The 19,234-nt window shown below is 45.4% G+C and overlaps 1 long non-coding RNA gene across 1 annotated transcript; it reads right to left on the bottom strand.

Annotated features, from left to right (window-relative positions):
- Positions 1–1,621: 1,621 nt before the first annotated feature.
- LOC137561479 (uncharacterized) lies at positions 1,622–18,894 on the bottom strand. Its single transcript, XR_011030028.1, has 2 exons — positions 18,825–18,894; positions 1,622–1,942 (listed from the first exon to the last, which is right to left on the bottom strand). It is a non-coding gene; the product is annotated as an uncharacterized lncRNA (long non-coding RNA).
- Between the last annotated feature and the right edge of the window lie 340 nt (positions 18,895–19,234).

The raw sequence follows: 19,234 nt of genomic DNA, 5'->3' as shown, positions 1-19,234 counted from the left end.
TGAATCATTTCAAAAGATACTTTCGTGGGAGTAACGATAGGTAAGTAGTTATGGTTAATTAAGTACAATAAAGGGCTTTTTTTTTGCGGTTGCGTTTTTATTTCATTCTCTTTGTGCAAATGGGTAAGGTTATGTTATTACCCCTATACTCATTTCATCTGGGAATCCCTTTCTTAAAGGGGAGTCAAAAATGCCACCATGAACTTTCCCCAGGGCGTGCAATGCCTCCACCTCTTCCTGGACACTAGAGGTGGGGAAGACCCCCTTAGATTGGACTCTGGGGAATGGGGGGAATGGGGGGGGGGGGCTTGGCCACCCCTTGCAGGCTGAAGAATCCCACGCAGTCTGGGCTCCGTAATCTGCCTATCCCAGCCATGCATGGGTGAAATGGGTTAAAGAGTCTTGGAGGGAGGAGGAGACGATGTCATTGTTTTAAATGTAACTGTGATTTGGACATTTATTTTTAAATGACGTGGGATCCCCCCTCCTGAGCTCTTTTAACCACTTGCCGACCGCACACTCATAACGTGCGTCGGCAAAGTGGCAGCTGCAGGACCAGCGACGCAGTACTGCGTCGCCAGCTGCAGCCTAATTAATCAGGAAGCAGCCGCTCGTACGAGCGGCTGCTTCCTGTCAAATCACGGCGGGGGGCTCCGTGAATAGCCTGCGGGCCGCCGATGGCGGCTTGCAGGCTAGATGTAAACACAAGCGGAAATAATCCGCTTTGTTTACATTTGTACGGCGCTGCTGCGCAGCAGCGCCGTAAGGCAGATCGGCGATCCCCGGCCAATCAGCGGCCGGGGATCGCCGCCATGTGACAGGGGACGTCCTGTCACTGGCTGCACAGGACGGATAGCGTCCTGTGCAGCCCGGATCTCAGGGGGGGGAGCAGGTAGGAGAGGGAGGGGGGAATTTCGCCGCGGAGGGGGGCTTTGAGGTGCCCCCCCCGCCACCCACAGCAGGCAGGAGAGATCAGACCCCCCCAGCACATCATCCCCATAGGGGGGAAAAAAGGGGGGCAATCTGATCTCCCTGCCTGCACCCTGATCTGTGCTGGGGGCTGCAGAGCCCACCCAGCACAGATCAATCAAACCAGCGCTGGTCCTTAAGGGGGGGTAAAGGGTGGGTCCTCAAGTGGTTAACACCTTGTCAACGATGTAGGCTGGAATAGCCAACTGGAGCTCCGCAGTCTGAGCTATACCAGCATCACATGGTTTATGGTATGGAGGGTCTCTGAAAAGATGGGCAGCCAGGCCCCCCCTCTCCCCAGAGCCCTTGTCCAATCTATGGACAAGGGGCTCTTCCCCACTTTAGGAGGAGGTGGGAGTGTCAACGCCCTGGGGGTATTCATGGTGGCTTCTGGGAGTCCCTATAAGAAGGGATCCTCCAGAATCCCGTTCCCTCCCCAGGTGAAATGAGTATAGGAGTACTAAGGTACCCCTTACCCTTTTCCACAAAGAATTAAAAAAAAGAAAAGAAACAATAAAGCAACTACAAAAAAAAGTCCAATTAACCATAAATACTGTACTTACCTTTGGTTACTTTCACGAAAGTATCCTTAGATATAATCCCATGCCATATCTTCTCCATATACAGAAATATTTTTTGCTCAAGTGCTTGCTAAATAAAGAAATTGTGCTCTTTTTTATTTTCTGTACTTATTTGATTTTTACATTACAGTAAGTAAATCATGCTTTACACATGCAGGATGAAGGCTTGAATCATAACAAAAGTAATTGTCATTGTTCTTATAGTTGAAGCCTCTGGCAGTTTATGCAATGTATGTATATACTGTATGTATCCATGATTTCATGTCACATCTTCTCTGGTCATCATGTCTCTCTTGAAGCTTTTTTGTGGACATTTCAGATTTCTTGAACATCTGAAGACTCTCAGTTTCTGGCATGTGCCTGTAATTATATGTCCATGTTGGAGAATTGCCCTGTAAACAGAAACCGACAATATACCATACTGCTATATAGTATTATCTCTGGTAGGAGGATAATAAACTGGTAATAAACATTACTTTGAAACCACATGTACGGTTGTAATGACTGCTAACGTCTACCTATAACATGTCATTTTCAGTGTTTAAAAGTGATAATGATTAGTATTAGCAACAACAAAACACTCCAAGATTACAAGAGGCAGTGCAAAGCAATATATATATATATGGGCTGTATATAGGTGATGTATAAGGAAATCTGTATTAACCACCCTGGCGTTCTGATTAAATCGCCAGGGTGGCTGCGGGAGGGTTTTTTTTAAATAAAAAAAAAACTATTTCATGCAGCCAACTGAAAGTTGGCTGCATGAAAGCCCACTAGAGGGCGCTCCGGAGGCGATCTTCCGATCGCCTCCGGCGCCCAGAATAAACAAGGAAGGCCGCAATGAGCGGCCTTCCTTGTTTCGCTTATATCGTCGCCATAGCGACGAGCGGAGTGACGTCATCGACGTCAGCCGACGTCCTGACGTCAGCCGCCTCCGATCCAGCCCTTAGCGCTGGCCGGAACTTTTTGTTCCGGCTACGCTGGGCTCAGGCGGCTAGGGGGGCCCTCTTTCGCCGCTGCTCGCGGCGAATCGCCGCAGAGCGGCGGCGATCAGGCAGCACACGCGGCTGGCAAAGTGCCGGCTGCGTGTGCTGCTTTTTATTTCGTTAAAATCGGCCCAGCAGGGCCTGAGCGGCAGCCGCTGGCGGTGTTGGACGAGCTGAGCTCGTCCAGACCGCTCAGCTGGTTAAGAGAAATATGAAGGCTGCCAATGGATAATCTTATATACCATCCTAATTAAAAATGCTATGTATCTGTGTGCTCACCGCTACCCCTCCACATTCTAAATGTAACACACAAAAAAATAGTCCATCAATTGTTTACGTGTCCATGGAGCGCAATATCAGTCACCAAGCATATAGTGTATAATCCAATCTCAATGTTTTTTATTGAAATTTTTCATTTTCAAAAACATACAGTCAAATTAATGACATATCACTTTGCATGTTAGCCTTGTACATATTAGTAAACATAATAAAGAAAGTTAACAGTATGTTTACATATCCCAAGGTATACTAAAACAGCTTATTTTTAAGTCTGAGCCTATATTCAAATATAACATATAAAATATAAAATAAACAATAGACAGAGTTGTCACATCAAATATTGTTAAACCTGTGGGAGCAGTACTACCAGGAAATGGTAGTCAATACCAGCCTACTGAGATCCTGGAAGACGCGTCCCTTACCATTAATGCTTTTTAAAGTTTTAACAACTAAATATGATGAAAATTATTTCCGTTTAAAGATATGGATATGCCAGCAATATATTTCTAACTTGGTGTAAGAGTTGTGTTATGGCTGGTTTAAACATGGATTGTTATTTGAAATAATTTTTAACTATTCTCTACTACTCTGTACTACACTACACTAAACTACATTACACTACAAGGAGTAAATAACTTGAGGTTCTGAACTCAGTTTAAGGTACCATATAGTGTATAATCCAATGTCCTCCAGTAATACCATGTGCCAATTCCGTCTTCTTGCAGTGGTATCACTCAAAAAAGAAAAAAGAAAGAAAAACAAACCATAGCATGATACTGTATTATCATATATGTTTCTTATAAAAATCACCCTGTGTCATATAACAATTGTTTTTTTGTCCACTGTGATCACAGCATAATAATAACACACCATGACCTATAGCTGTTAGATCACCGACAGCACGACAGCCATATGGGTACACTCTGAGCACCACCAATGTTGAAACACCAGGTCTCACAGGTCCTCACCATATGTGGAAGCTGCCACACAACAGACAGCACAAAGACACTATGTGTTTCTATGGTGCAGCCCTTATTCATATGCACAAAGCTATTTCACCACCACAAGTGGCCTCTCACCTTGTTTGCTGCTGCCCAAGTTATAAGACAGCAATAGCACTTGTGGCTTTCTCAGCCTAAGGCCTGGGCCACACTAGCTCCGGGTGCGGGACGCATCCGCGGTCCGGGCTCCGATTTTCAAAACCCGGAACGCAAACGGATCCGTGCTGCTTTTTTTGCAGCACACGTTTTGGATCCGCTTGCGTTTTTTGTTTTTTTTTTTGCTAGAGGGGGTAGCAGCCAGGACGGGGGGCTGCGGGCAAAGCGGCGGCCAGGGGGGGTCACATCCCCCCCCCCTTGCTCACCTGGGTGCCCCCTGTCCCCGCTCCCCCTCCAGCTCGCATATAATGTAATAATTTGTACCTAATGAAGTTCGGCCGGGCACTTCCGCCCACACCGCTCGCCGTCACTTCCTGCAATGTCGCCCTCTGTATTTCAGTGGGCGGCATCGCAGGAAGTGACGGCGAGCGGTGTGGGCGGAAGTGCCCGGCTCGCCGAACTTCATTAGGTACAAATTATTACATTATATGCGAGCTGGAGGGGGAGCGGGGAAGGGGGGCACCCAGGTGAGCAAGGGGGGGGGGGGTGGTGGATGTGACCCCCCCCCTGGCCGCCGCTTTGCCCGCAGCCCCCCGTCCTGGCTGCTACCCCCTTCAGCATGGCGGCCCCCTCCTTCACCATGGGACACTGGAAACTGATCCATTTCCAGTGTCCCAAAATGTCAGTGAAGAGGGAGGCCCGTTTCCCCATTGATTTTCACTACCCGTACGTGTATACGGGTCCGTGAAAAATGCTGCAAGTCCGGACTCAGCGTTCCGGGTTTAAAAACGTATTCCGCGGATCGCACGCGGATACGTTTTTAACTTGAGTGTGTGCTGTTCCTATTTTTAACATTGGTATCCGTGGCTACGTTTTTCGTCCGGGACAAAAAACGTAGCTACGGATACGTTTTTAAATTAAGTGTGAACTAGCCCTAATGCCAGACACTCCCTCAGCAGAATGGCTCCTTCTTCACAAAACCACTGTTTGCAGCCTCATATCCTAATGACTAAAAGAGCTTCCCATAGTGTAAAATGTATCATTTATTTAAAACTTTAAAAGTAGTGCACTCACATTTCCAGGATAAAAACACGCATATCATAATACAAGTTTCCTTTTGCCGACTTGCCCACGCCTGTAGCTCCGCCCAAAATGTTCCGTACTTCTGAACTCATCAGGGGCTGTATTGTGCATTGCGCAATAAGCACAACCCACAGTACATGGATAATACAAGTGCTGCTATGGTATCATACTGTACTATCGTACTAAGTACTGCCAATATTGCCTGTGCACGACAATATTAACAGCCTTTACTAAATCTACCCTTGTATGTGGTGTTGTTATTATTATTTAGTATTTATATAGCGCTGACATCTTAAGCCCCATACACACACATTTAACAGCGGTCTTTTAGGCTCACAACTTTTCTTGTGAAAAACCTAAAAAAAATCTCTTGTTATTGTTCAAGCAGCTGATAAGACTGATAAGAAGTCAATTCAATATTTGGATTGACTTCTTATCAGTCTTCTCAGCTGCTTGAACAATAGCAAGAGATTTTTTTTTAGGTGTTTCACAAGAAAAGTTGTGAGAGCCTAAAATACCGCTGTTGAGTGTGTGTATGGGGCTTTACACAGCGCTGTACAGAGTATATAGTCTTGTTTCTTAACTGTCCATCAGAGGGGCTCACAATATAATCCCTACCGTAGTCATATGTGTATGTATGTATCATATCTATATATGTACGTATTGTATAGTGTATGTATCGTAGTCTAGGGCCAATTTAGAGGGAAGCCAATTTACTTACCTGTATGTTTTTAGGGTGTGAGAGGAGACTGGAGGAAACCTACGCAGACACAGGAAGAACATACAAACTCTGTGCAGATGGAGCCCTGGTTATGTTTCAAACCGGGAACCCAGCGCTACTAGGTGAGAGCTCTAACCACTACATCACCGTACTGCCCGTTTTGATGCATGTTTTGATGCATATTTTTATGCATGCATGACTGCTCCTCCTTCTACTACCAATATCTGAAAATTTGTCTCAGATAATTGAGAAACATTGAAATTAAGACACTTCTGACCACATGGTGAAATATATATTTAGTTTTTGGTCCATTCTGAATAAGCGGTGGCACTGCAAATTGGATTAGATGTTTGTAAAATGTTCTATAATTTGTGTGTTTTGTTTTTCCTTTAACTTGCCCATAAACACAATTGTAACCTATTTTTCATTCAGTAGCAAATCAATGCGATACATTCAGTCCAAACATGTCTGACACAGCACAGTTGCTTCCTACTAATGAATAGAGAATAATCGTGCATCATTCACTGCCTCAGCCAGCAGTGCTGAAAATATGCTTATGTTTTCCTTCACTGCTGTGTGATTTATCTCTCTTGATATCATAAACACAAAAATAGCACAACATCTGTAATGCTTGTGTCACAATGAAAAGGCTAATGAAGCTGAAATCCACAAATTCGTCCTCACAGGCTTTGCTAGGCTATCTGGCTTCTAGAGAATACCAGCTAAACATTGTAAAGGGGAAAAAAATCAGTTTGCAGTGAATATCTGTCATCTTGCCTTTCAGGCTCTGTTTGGGAATAGAGTCAAGACAAACGATGAACTATTGTGTTCGCTATGACATCTGCACCCTAAAACAATTGTTAAAAAAGGAAGTTCGCCGTCATCCGTATTTTCTTTGGATGGCTGCAGGTATGGCTAAGTTTGCCAGTAGCTTGAGCTCTGAAACTGCTGAAGGCAATAAGCCTTTCCTACAGCATGCCGCCTCAGTCAAGAGTTATCTGGAACACCGGCTGACATTTGCATATTTTTTCACGGCATTTGTTTCACAAAAATTCCCCAGCTTGTTTGGCATTTAGCTACCAGGTTGTGAGAATGAATGCACAAAGCACTTAGCTGAGCTATGGCCCTTTGTGTTGTGCGCAGGGCATATGCAGGGGGAAGCAAGGATCATCAATTAAAGCAAGGTAGCTATGTCAGGTGCATCTGTTCCCCTCTGCAGTGTGAGGCTTCATATCCCTGCACTATTATCATCTGCTGCTACACAGGGTTCCTACAGTAATATTCTTTCTTTATAAAATACATCAGCTTTATGATGTATGCAAATACACAAGCTCTGTTTACTGTTTTCTGTTCTCTCCTAACATCTTTAAGAAACGATTAGCTGTGGAAAGGCAGGAATATGTGTGCACTATTATTGTTCTTTACTTAACTGCCACGCTAGTTGAAATCTGCGCCCTGCTGGTGGCTGCGTGGCTCTGACAGGACATAGATTTAAACATTGCCACTGCACGGTCTCATCGCTCCCGCCGATCACACCATTTTATCAATCAGGTGATAAATAAGTCATTTATGAGAAGTTTTGTGAATAGAGCCCATTAACGTATTACACAGGGATGTAGTTTGCAAATAATCACAAATAAAAGTCAAAGGAGGCGAGGAGTTCTTTGATGTACAAAAGATGGATATAGATAGAATGTTGACCTGTGACTAATACAGTCTTTCTCAACCAGGGTTCCTCAAGAACTTTGCAAGGGTTCCCTGGCATTTCTCCCCTTGAGTTGAGCTGCCACAGCTGTCAGGTTGAGAAAGCTTCAAAATTATGCCCCTAGCTTCTCAATGTCCTCTTTACTCATTTTCTGCCCACCTTGAATTCTAGCTTCCCTACTTGTTCAGCACTAGTGCAATCAGGGCCGTTCTCTCATGACAATTTTATGACACATCGAGCAACTATAATAGGGAGTGGAGTGCAATAATAGAGGACATGAAATTGGTGCCCTGTAAAATGAGAAACATGGAATGGGGACTATTACAATAATAAAAAGTGTTTAGGCTTACCCACTTTTAGGGCTTGATTCACAAAAGTGTGATAACTCAGTTATCACACATAAAAGCTTTGCACGTGCAAACTAGATTGCTAAGTAGTTTGCACTCTTAGTTTGTACCCTAGTTTGCACGTGCAAAGCTTTTTGGTGTGATAACTGAGTTTTTAGGCGTGCTAACTGTGTTAGCACCCTTTTGTGAATCAAGCCCTTCGTTTACTAATGAGTTTATTGAAGAAGAATAAACATATTGTCAAGATGCGTTCAAAGTATATATTCCTGAAACTAGGAAAAAAACATGCAAGTTACAGAGCAGGGAAAATTACCATTAGGTCTTTAAGACTTGACCATTGATGAATAAAAAAACAAAAGGTCTCACCCACTTTTAATGACCAATCCTACTAGAAAATAAATCCCATCTCCCTCCATCAATGCCTGAGATCCGAAATTATTTGAAGGGTTCCTACAGGGTAAAAGGCTGAATTAATATGTCCCTTTGCCCTTGTGTTGTATAAAGAGCCTTTTACTTTTTAACCTGTCTAGGACTGCCTAATGCCAATGGGTGTGACCAAGGCGGTAGCCTCAGGACCGCCTAATGGCAATTGGCGTCAAGTCCTGGGGCGGGGATTTGCAGGAGATCATGCACGCCGATGTACAGTGCTGCGATCTACAGCAACGCTGTACTGGGGACAGCCGTGGAAGGCAGCAGAGCGATCGCGCTCATAGACTAAAGCCGATGACAGCCCATCGCTGTCATAGGCTGGCTAGGGGTGGGAGGGAGGGTTGAGTTAGGAAAAATAAAACAAAAATATGTTTATTTATTAAAAAAAAGCATAAATATTTACAAAAAATATTTACAATAAAATAAACATTGGGGGAGCGATCAGACCCCACCAGCAGAAAGCTCTGTTGGTGGGGAGAAAAGGGGGGGAATCACTTGTGTGCTGAGTTGTATGGCCCTGCAGCAAGGCCTTAAAGCTGCAGTGGCCTAATTAGGGAAAAATAGCCTGGTCAATAGGGGGGTTTAAGCCCAGGGTCCTCAAGTGGCTCCATACACATGATAGATGAAGCTAGGCCAGTGCTGACCACTTTTTCCAAGATTCCAGTTTACAGCACCACCAAACCCCACTTGGCCGCTAGTGGATCACCTTGGCTGGGATCATTAATTTCCTCACTTACAGTACCCTGAGCTCACAGCTGCAGGCCAGGAGCACCATTCGGGTGCAATTAAAATGCAGCCGTATGGCAGCGTTTGTAATGCTGGGAATACACAAGGAGATTTTCTGTCACATTTCCTGTCAGATCGATTAATTCCAACAGGTCTCATCTGATTCCCGATCGACTTTCTGATTGATTTTTCATAGAAGTGAACGGAAAAATCGATCAGGAATCAGATCGGACCTGTCGGAAATAATCTTTCTGACAGTAAATCTCATTTTGTATTCCCAGCATTACACCACCCATATCAGCACGTGATTGTAAAGACATACAGTTAAGATAATTGGTTGGTCCCTAAAATCGTCCCTAGACTATGATGGACATATGACTATGGTAGGGATTCGATTGTGACCTCCTCTGAGGGATAGTTAATGACACAACTATAAAGCGCTGTGGAAGATTTCAGTGCTATCTTAATCATAATAATACTCGTTGTAATAATTGTTTTTAGCAAAAATAGCACCCCAACAGGGAGCCAAAACGGTACAAGTTGACTACAGTATGTTGTCTATGGGCAGCTTCAGAGAGACAGTAACAAAGCAACCAGATGCACAGAGGCAACTAGAAAGTATAAATGTAAGAATGTAGGTGCTAACCCCCATGCTCGCATTAGAATAAATGGTGGGCACACTGACGGCTTCCTACTCTCCAGAGTCATGAGGCAGAGGTGCCCCTTATCCCTCCTCCTATTTGATCTCGCAGTAGAACCCCTCGAAGTCCTGATCAGGAAGATCTGGCAGATTGAAAAACTGGACAGGTGTTGACAAAATAAGGTTTTATATTGATGATCCGGTCCCTGAGCCTCAGAAACTCATTTGGCGAATTTGCTGGCCTGCAGATCAATTAGACCAAGTTCTTTATCTTTTCCAGTTGATATCTTCCCCCCTGCCCTGCCTCAGGCCTCTTCTCCATTACAGTGAGCATCAGAGATCACATACCTTGGGATGAAGGGCTAGACCCCTGCAGAATTTTGGCTCCCTAATCTGGGCGCCTTTGTTGCAGCACCTCATTGCTAAGTTTTAAGCCTGGTCCAAGCTTCCAGTTAACATGGCAGGTCAGACTAACATTTTCAAGATGATCCTCCTCCCTAAGGTCCTGTACATCTCATGGAATTCCCCAATTTACCACATATTTAGCACATTTGCCAAACTCCTCACACAATTTATTTAGAACACAGGCAGGCATCGCCTTCCAGTGCTGTGCTTCCCAGACCCTCCAGAGTCCCAAGTATCTCGAGGGAATTGGGATCCCCAACTGCTACATTTATTATCTAGCTTCTAGCAATCCCATATATTTTTTTACCTTATAATGAATAGAGACATGTTGTGTAATTTATTTTCAGACATTCTCTTAGACACCTCTTAGACATAATTGATCTCCTTAGTGTCATGGCTACTGGTGTTACACATTCCTATAACCTTAAATTCTTCACTACCACGCTCTGTCAGACCCTTAAAGTTTGGGACCCTACTCTCCTCATGTCACGTGTAATCATGCTACATGCACACGGTAGGAGATGCTGGGCACCAGGCAGAGCAGCGAGCGGACAGGCAGAAGCACAGCACTGGAGAGGTAAAAGCACAGCTTCTGCTTTACACACTAAGCTGGGGGAGTGCAGGAAGGAGGTGCGCAATGAAATAAGACAGGATTGGCGAGTTATTTGTATCCTGGAAACTGTATCCTTAAAACTGTAAATTCAATAGTTATTTCCCAGATCATCTCCCTGGGAGGTAAAGGTGGATTCCTTCTGACGAGGTTAAAGGAACTATTAAGTGCTGTGGTGCAATTATGTATGTAATTAATTTAAGTAATTGTAACCTATGCAGGAACAAGTTTAGTTTTGCTTTGGGAATTTGCTACCAAATAGAAGTATGACTCAGGCTGAAACTAAGCACTAAGGTGAGTCAATGGAAAATAATATAATCAGTGTTAATTATGTGTTAAAGTGAAAGTGAAGCTTCATTGTTTACAAATCAAGTTTTAATTACAAAACAGAGCGCTTAAGCCCAATCTACACGATACGATTCTATTTACGATTCGATTAAATCCAACATGTCTGATCGCGATTCGATTCGATTCAGTTCGATTTGCCATTGCAAAACAATGGCAAATCGAATTGCATCGAATTGAATCCTGATCGGACATGTCGGATTTAATCGAATCGTAAATAGAATCATAATCGAATCGTACAAAGAATCGTATCGGAAAGCTGTGTTGCCAACCCATCCCTTTAATTACAGACACTTAGGAATTATACAGGTTTTGTGGTTACATGCAGTGTAAGCACTGATTATGTGTTTGTAGCCCCAGAACCTGAATAATGTAGATGTATCAGTATTTAAAGGGATGATTTTTCAAACTTGTTACATTGAAAATATATACTTCCTATTCTAAATTGTCTTTTCTCTTTTGTACCACCCACTCGTTCTTATACTGCCATTGAATTGCCTGACCCACTTATGATACTCTCCCTCACATGAAGTATTCATGGACTGCCCTTGCCCCTCCCCTGCCCATGTGACCACCTGCCCACTCCTCATTGGTTTGGCAGAAGGGGTGGGGCAGAAGTTCTCAACAATCTGCCATTTCCCAGTGTCAAGGAGATACTAATATTTACAAGTTAATACAAACTATATGCAAATGTATGTTGCTTTTGGTGTATATGCAGAGCTTCCGTTTGGGTTCAAGGTGCGTTTGCAGTTTCTGGGGGGGCTCAGCGCACCTCTGATTCGAGGCCATTTGGAGGCGGCCTGGTGATGCGCTGATCCACCTTTTGCGCTATATGCGAATGTATGCATCTTGAAAATAGATTGACCAAATACGGCATGTCAGTTTTCAATCTGCTAAAAAGAGCAGAAAGTTATCATAAAATTGCATCAACTTGCAATTAATAGACTCACATTGGACATTTATTTGCAATTACATCATTACTGTACATAAGTAGAGATTACTTATGCACAGTAATGATGTCATTGCAAATGATTATTCCACTCTTGATTCATCCTTGGCTATCTGGGTCCACATCAGAGACGTAACAATAGACCCTGCAAGAGATGCAGCTGCAGGGGGACCCAGAAGCAGCAGGGGGCCCCATGGGGCGAGAAGTTTCTTTTCCTTGTCCTGAGACACTGACAACTAATGCTGGGTACACACGGTGCGTTTCAGTACTCGATGCCCCGCTCGATTCCTGGCCACTCGATTATTTCTGAGCATTTCCGATCACGTTTCAGTGATTGTTAGGTCGATTCTCATGTAAAGTATGCCTAATCGACCTAACGATCCATCGAAACGCGAATAGGACATGTCGGAAATAATCGAGCGGCTGTGAATCGATGGGAATCGAGCGGGGCATTGAGTGCAGGAACGCACCGTGTGTACCCAGCATAAGGACACACAGAGAGAAAACATTCTGTTGTCTTCACAATTGTTCACAATTGTTCTAACGACTGTCACTGCTCAGTCACTGATAAGGAATCATATAAAGTTTTGCAGACAAAGATTTGGAGACAGTCCCTATTCACTGTGCAGCAGGGTCTTGTGTACAACGCCCAGCCCCCAACCTCTCTACCCCTCCTCAAGTGCTCTGTACTGTAGTGATGCTGGAGAAGGCTGCAGAGCCAGTTCTGCTCCATCAGAGATGGACAGAGTGAGTGTAATAAGCTGGGGCTGGGACCACACTCATGTGTACGGTTTTCTGTATGCGTTTTCTGTACACCATGCGTGCGAATGGGGGAGGGGCCCCATCCAAAGATTCGTAGGGAGGCCCAGTGATTTCAAGTTACGCCCCTGGTCCACGTCTCTATTTTCCAGGCCCCTATAAATATTTTCTTTTTTTAAAATAGTTTTTATGTTTTCCTTTTTATAGACTGAATGTACATAAAAATGTATTCAAGTTTAGATATACATTTTTTATTTCAAAGGAGCAATACAAATCATAAGAACTAATGCTGGCTGATCCGGTTTTACTGCTGAATCTGTAGCAGCTGTGAATGTGCCTGATGTGGGTCAGATCTCAAACTCAGAGGATCAGTTTTTCTCATCTCTAGTTGTTACGTAAAGCTCATCCCTGCTAGAGGAAAAGAAGTTCTAAAGAGAATTTCCTCAAGTAGAAATGCTCCCAGCAATGCTGAATGGAAACAATTTTTGCCCATCTGTTGCCACTTTGTCACAAAATCCAAGACAACTGTTTAACACTTTTAACTTTGTATTCCTGCCGTCTCTTCCACCTCTCATCTCAGAAAACGGAGACTCTTGGACATGCATTCAAAACAACTAGCTATCTATACTTCCTTTTCATTAACACCATCAACCAATACTTGAATATACAACTTATGTTGCAATTTTGCAGACTATGAGAGAAAGAATGGCATACAGACAGACAGCACCTACTGTTGAATCACATAATAGTCTCCCTCCATGTATATATAAGTCGGTATATCAATTACTAAAGTGAGTTCAGTGATTGCACCCCCTTCCATGCTGAACCTGGGTTCAATTAAAAAAGGTCAATAGTGCAAGTAAAGTGAAAAGCGTGTTGAAATGCCAGCACAGCATCGCAGCCACCAGCCAGCTAGCCGCAGCATCGCAGCCACCACCCTGCCAGCACAGCATCGCAGCCAGCACAGCATCACAGCCACCAGCCAGCACAGCATCACAGCCACCAGCCAGTAAGAACAGCATTGCAGACACCAGCCAGCAAGCACAGCATCGCAACCACCAGCCAGCACAGCATTGCAGATGCCACCAGCCAGCACAGCATCATAGTCAGCCACCAGCCATCACAGTGTCACAGCTACCAACCAGCACAGCACAGCATCACAGCCACCAGCCAACCAGCTCAGCATCACAGCCACCAGCCAGCTAGCACAGCATCGCAGCCACCAGCCAGCCACCACAGCATCACAGCCACCACAGCATAATAGCCACCAGCCATTACAGTATCACAGCCACCAGCCAGCAGAGCATCGCAGGCCACCAGCCAACCAACACAGCATCAGTGATGCTGAGCTGGCTGGTGGCTGTGAGACTGTGCTGGCTGGCTGGTGGCTGCAATGCTGTGCTGGCTGGTGGCTGAGATGCTGTGCTGGCTGGCTGGTGGCTGTGATGCTGAGCTTGTTGGTGGCTGTGATGCTGTGCTGTGCTGGCTGGTGGCTGTGATGCTGTGCTGGCTGGTTGGTGGCTGCGATGCTGTGCTGGCTGGCTGGTGGCTGCAATGCTGAACTGGTTGGTGGCTGTGATGCTGTGCTGTGCTGGCTGGTGGCGGCGATGCTGTGCTAGCTGGTTGGTGGCTGTAAGGCTGTGCTGGCTGGCTGGTGGCTGTGATGCGGTGGTAGCTGTGATGACAGACAACCAGTACAGTGTCTCAGCCACCAGCCAGCAGTGCCCAGCACAGCATTGCTGCCACCAGTCAGCCAACCCAGAATCACAGGCACCAGCCAGCACAGCACCGCAGTCACCAGCCAGCACAGCACAGCATCGCAGCCACCAGCCAGCACAGCATCGCAGTCACCAGCCAGACACAACAGCATCGCAGCCACCAGCCAGAGAGCTGAGCATTGCAGCCACCAGCCAGCCAGCACAGCATCGTAGCCACCAGCCAGCACAGCATCACAGCCACCAGCCAGTACAGTATTGCAGCCACCAGCCATCACAGCAACTACAGCATCACGGCTATCAGCCAGCACAGCATCACAGCCACCAGTCAGCCAGCTTAGCATCGCAGCCACCAGCCAGCTAGCACAGCATTGCAGCCACCAGCCAGCACAGCACAGCATCACAGCCACCAACCAGCTTAGCATCGCAGCCACCAGCCAGCCAGCACAACATCACAGCCACCACAGCATCATAGCCACCAGCCATCACAGTATCACAGCCACCAGCCAGCAGAGCATCGCAGCCACCAACCATCACAGCGACCACAGCATCACTGCTACCAGCCAGCACAGCAGAGCATCACTGCTACCAGCCAGCACAGCACAGCATCGCTGCTAGCAGCCAGCACAGCACAGCATCGCAGCCATCAGCCAGCCACCACAGCATCATAGCCACCAGCCAGTACAGTATCACAGCTGCCAGCCAGCACAGCATCGCAGCTACCAGTCGGCCAGCACAGCATCACAGCCACCAGTTGGCCAGAACAGCATTGCAGCCACCTGACAGCCATCACAGCATCGCAGCCACCAGACAACCAGCACAGCATTGCAGCCACCAGCACAGCATCAGAGCCGCTAACCAATCCCACATTTTGCTATGCATGCTGCAATACCAGTCTGGTACACAGAGGTGCCACAGACCTCTCAAGGTCTTACCAATGGTTCAGTGTATAAATGTTCAGCATGAATTAAGAAAATGTATGTAATGTAGTAATATATACTCATTTATGTATAGTAACTGACTTTTTATTCTTAATTAATGTTTGTGTATAGGTGCTTCCAAGCATCCTAATATGGAAGTGCTTAACATTAACAACAACAGGAAAGGCTACCATATCAAACATGTCTAAATGCTGCAGTGTTTGTTCAGTTTAACACGGTAACGCTTTCCCTTTTCTGCAATTACATCATAAATAGTGGTGTGTCAAAGAGCAGGACCTGAGCATATGTGCAGTACAATTACCAGTTGGGGACATACACACATTGTCAGTGCCTTGGGAATAAGCATTTGTACACAATGCCATGACCTGTAACCTGGTGGTGGACTACACAGCTTGTGTTCAGATTAAGGTCATGAATCATATAAATAATGCAACATTTTTTCCATCAAATTCTTTAGCCCTTAAAATCATTTGCCCTTTGTAATTTAGGGAACATTTAAAATGATTTTATCGATACAGCACATGGGAAACTATGAATGATTCCTAAAAGTGAATAATAAAATGACCCTAATGTACAAAACTGACAACTGGCGGGGGGAAATAAAAGTCCACGATGACAATGGGGTTGATTCACTAAAATAAATTGTGCGAGCAACCTCCTATTACTCACGCTATTACATCAGCGTGTCTTAATGTTAAAGTCCCTGCATACTACACGCGCTAGTGGCAGCGTAGCATGCGTAGGTAAGCAAAACAGGCGCTGCTTATAATAGCCGCACAGTAGTTATGCATTGCTAACGCAATATTTCACTAGCATGGCCGCTACTATGTTAATTAACATAATAGTGGCCGCACTAGTGAAGTATTACGGTTGCGATACATCACTACACCGCAGCTATTATAAGCAACACCCTTGGCTTACTTACGCACGCTATGCTGCCTCTAGTGTGCATGGACTTTAACATTAAGGCATGCTAATGTAATAGCGCAAGTAACAGTAGGTTGCTCGCACAATTTATTTTAGTGAATCAACCTCAATGACATTATTTTCTAAACTGAGCTGGATTTTGGAGATTATTGGTTATGTATAAAAAGCAATAATTATAGAAAATATAGCTTCATGTAATATATGTGTGTGTGTGTGTGTGTGTGTGTGTGTGTGTGTGTGTGTGTGTGTGTGTGTGTGTGTGTGTGTGTGTGTGTGTGTGTGTGTGTGTGTGTGTGCGCACAGTATATATTTTTAAACCATTAGTGTACTTATACACTTAAGTGTATCGAAATGTGTGGCAGCCAATGGGACAAAAGGTGTGTTCTACTTAGATTCCAGCTGTGAACCTTAACCTGATGGAAGCAGTGGAGTCTTTTTAAATTAACCTGCTCACGACCGCGTCAAGCCGATGGGCGTGGCCGCGACGGCAGCCCCAGGACCGCCTAACGGTGATCGGCGTAAAGTCCTGGGGCTGGCTTTTGTAGAAGCCCGCTCGCATGCTGCGCACGCATCTCCTATTGATAGGCGGAGCGGAGCTCCACCTTCAGTCTCCAAGCGGCGATCGCCACTCGGAGACTGTTAGATGGCAAAACCGCCGTCTAATTACCTTGTACAGTGCTGCATGTGTGACACGGCTGTCCCCCTGAGACACTAGAGAGCGATTGGCTTCTGCCTATGACAGCCGATCGCCATGATTGGCTGGCTGCAGGGAGGGAGGGAGGGGGAAAAAAAAGAAAGAAATAGTTATATTTATTAAAAAATAAATAAGAAAAATATTTATATAAAAAAAAATAAACACAGGGGGTGCGATCAGACCCCAACAACAGAGAGCTCTGTTGGTGGGGAGAAAAGGGGGGATCACTTGTGTGCTGTGTTGGACGGCACTGCAGTTTGGCCTTTAAGGGAACCTAAACTGAGATGGATATGGATTTTTCCTTTTAAAACAATACCAGTTGCCTGGCTCTCCTGCTGATCCTGTGTCTCTAATACTTTTAGCCACAGCCCATCAACAAGCATGCAGATCAGGTGCTCTGACTGAAGTCAGACTGGATTAGCTGCATGCTTGTTTCAGGTGTGTGATTCAACCACTACTGCCAGGCAACTGGTATTGTATAAAAAGTAACATCCATATCCCTCTCAGTTTAGGTTCCCTTTAAAGCTCCAGTGGCCTATTTGACAAAAAATGGCCTGGTATTTAGGGGGTATAAAACTGCAGTCCTCAAGAGGTTAAACAAGTGAAGGAAAGGCAATAAGTCTGCATATTATGCAACTTTGCCACTACAGGTAGTCCCCGACTTACGAATGTCCCGACTTAAAAATGACCCACTGATACAAATGACCTGATTCTGCGGGAACAAGTAAAACAAATTCAAAAAATTGATTGAAAACAATTCTAAGATTTTTTTTTAAACTCAGTAAAATTATATTTTAACATGGTATACAAAACTATATAGCAAGTTTTGAGTTCTGCATACACATTTTAAAGTAAACCTGGGGACTTTGTGTAGATTAACCACTTGAGGACCCACCCTTTACCCCCCCTTAAGGACCAGCGCTGTTTGTTTGGATCTGTGCTGGGTGGGCTCTGCAGCCCCCAGCACAGATCCGCGGCCACACAGAGCGATCAGATCGCCCCCCTTTTTTCCCCACTAGGGGGATGATGTGCAGGGGGGGTCTGATCGCTCCTACCTGCAGGCATTTTGCGGGGGGGGCACCTCAAAGCCCCCCCCGCGGCGACATTCTCCCCCCTCCCTCTCCTACCTGCTCCCCCCGGAGATCTGGGCTGCACAGGACGCTATCCGTCCTGTGCAGCCAGTGACAGGCTGTCTTCTGTCACATGGCGGCGATCCCCGGCCGCTGATTGGCCGGGGATCGCCGATCTGCCTTACGGCGCTGCTGCGCAGCAGCGCCGTACAAATGTAAACAAAGCGGATTATTTCCGCTTGTGTTTACATCTAGCCTGCGAGCCGCCATCGGCGGCCCGCAGGCTATTCACGGAGCCCCCCGCCGTGATTTGACAAGAAGCAGCCGCTCGCGCGAGCGGCTGCTTCTTGATTAATTAAGCTGCAGCTGGCGACGCAGTACTGCGTCGCTGGTCCTGCAGCTGCCACTTTGCCGACGCACGGTATAAGCGTGCGGTCGGCAAGTGGTTAAGTGAAAACAATTCAATTTCAAAATTGTAATTACGTGTAATTGTAAAACTTTATGTGAAAATAATCACTAGGACAGGAGGAGGCACAAAGGGGGGCGGGGAAGGGAGTCAGAGGTGAAAAGAGGGACAAAGTGGAAGCAGAGGTGGCACATAGGGTGACAATGAGGGAACAGGGGGACAGAAGTGAAACAATTGGGGGGGGGGGGGGGCAGAGGTGGCACAGAGGGGGACACTGAAAGCACAGAAGGGCACAGAGAATTTACAGGGGACAATCATGGCACAGTTTTCCAACTTAAGAACGGATTCAGATTAAGAAAATCATGTTCATTAACCTGAACCGAGTATTATTTTTTAAAATAAACACATGATGTACCTGCAAATGAAAATGATGTTCTTACCTCACAATCAGTTCCTCTCAGAAGCTCACAATTTTCTTCTTACAATGATCCCTTCGAGTTCTGATAATATTTTGTCAGAACTGAAATATATCAGTTGCTGTCGGGTTTATATTAGTTGCTGTCAGTTATAACTGAAAGGATAACTGATGAGCAAGGTAAAGTCCATATTTCCCTATAGCTCAAGTGGGCAAAATTACAGTTTAACGGTGTGCTGATCAGGAAGCTGTTATGGGGTAACAGCCGTTTTAAGGCCTCTTACACACTGCAAGCGATTCAGATTCAGATTCCGCTTTTTAATCTGTTTTTACTGCCGATTCCGATTCAGATTTGCAGTTTGCTCCCTGCACACTGCAAATCGGAATCTGAATCGGATGTAAAAACTGATTAAAAAGCGGAATCTGAATCAGAAT

The sequence above is a fragment of the Hyperolius riggenbachi genome, chromosome 3, assembly GCF_040937935.1.
Source record: "Hyperolius riggenbachi isolate aHypRig1 chromosome 3, aHypRig1.pri, whole genome shotgun sequence".
Taxonomy (NCBI): domain Eukaryota; kingdom Metazoa; phylum Chordata; class Amphibia; order Anura; family Hyperoliidae; genus Hyperolius; species Hyperolius riggenbachi.
The sequence above is the reverse complement of the archived record's forward strand: the minus strand, read 5'-3'. Positions and strand labels throughout refer to the sequence as shown.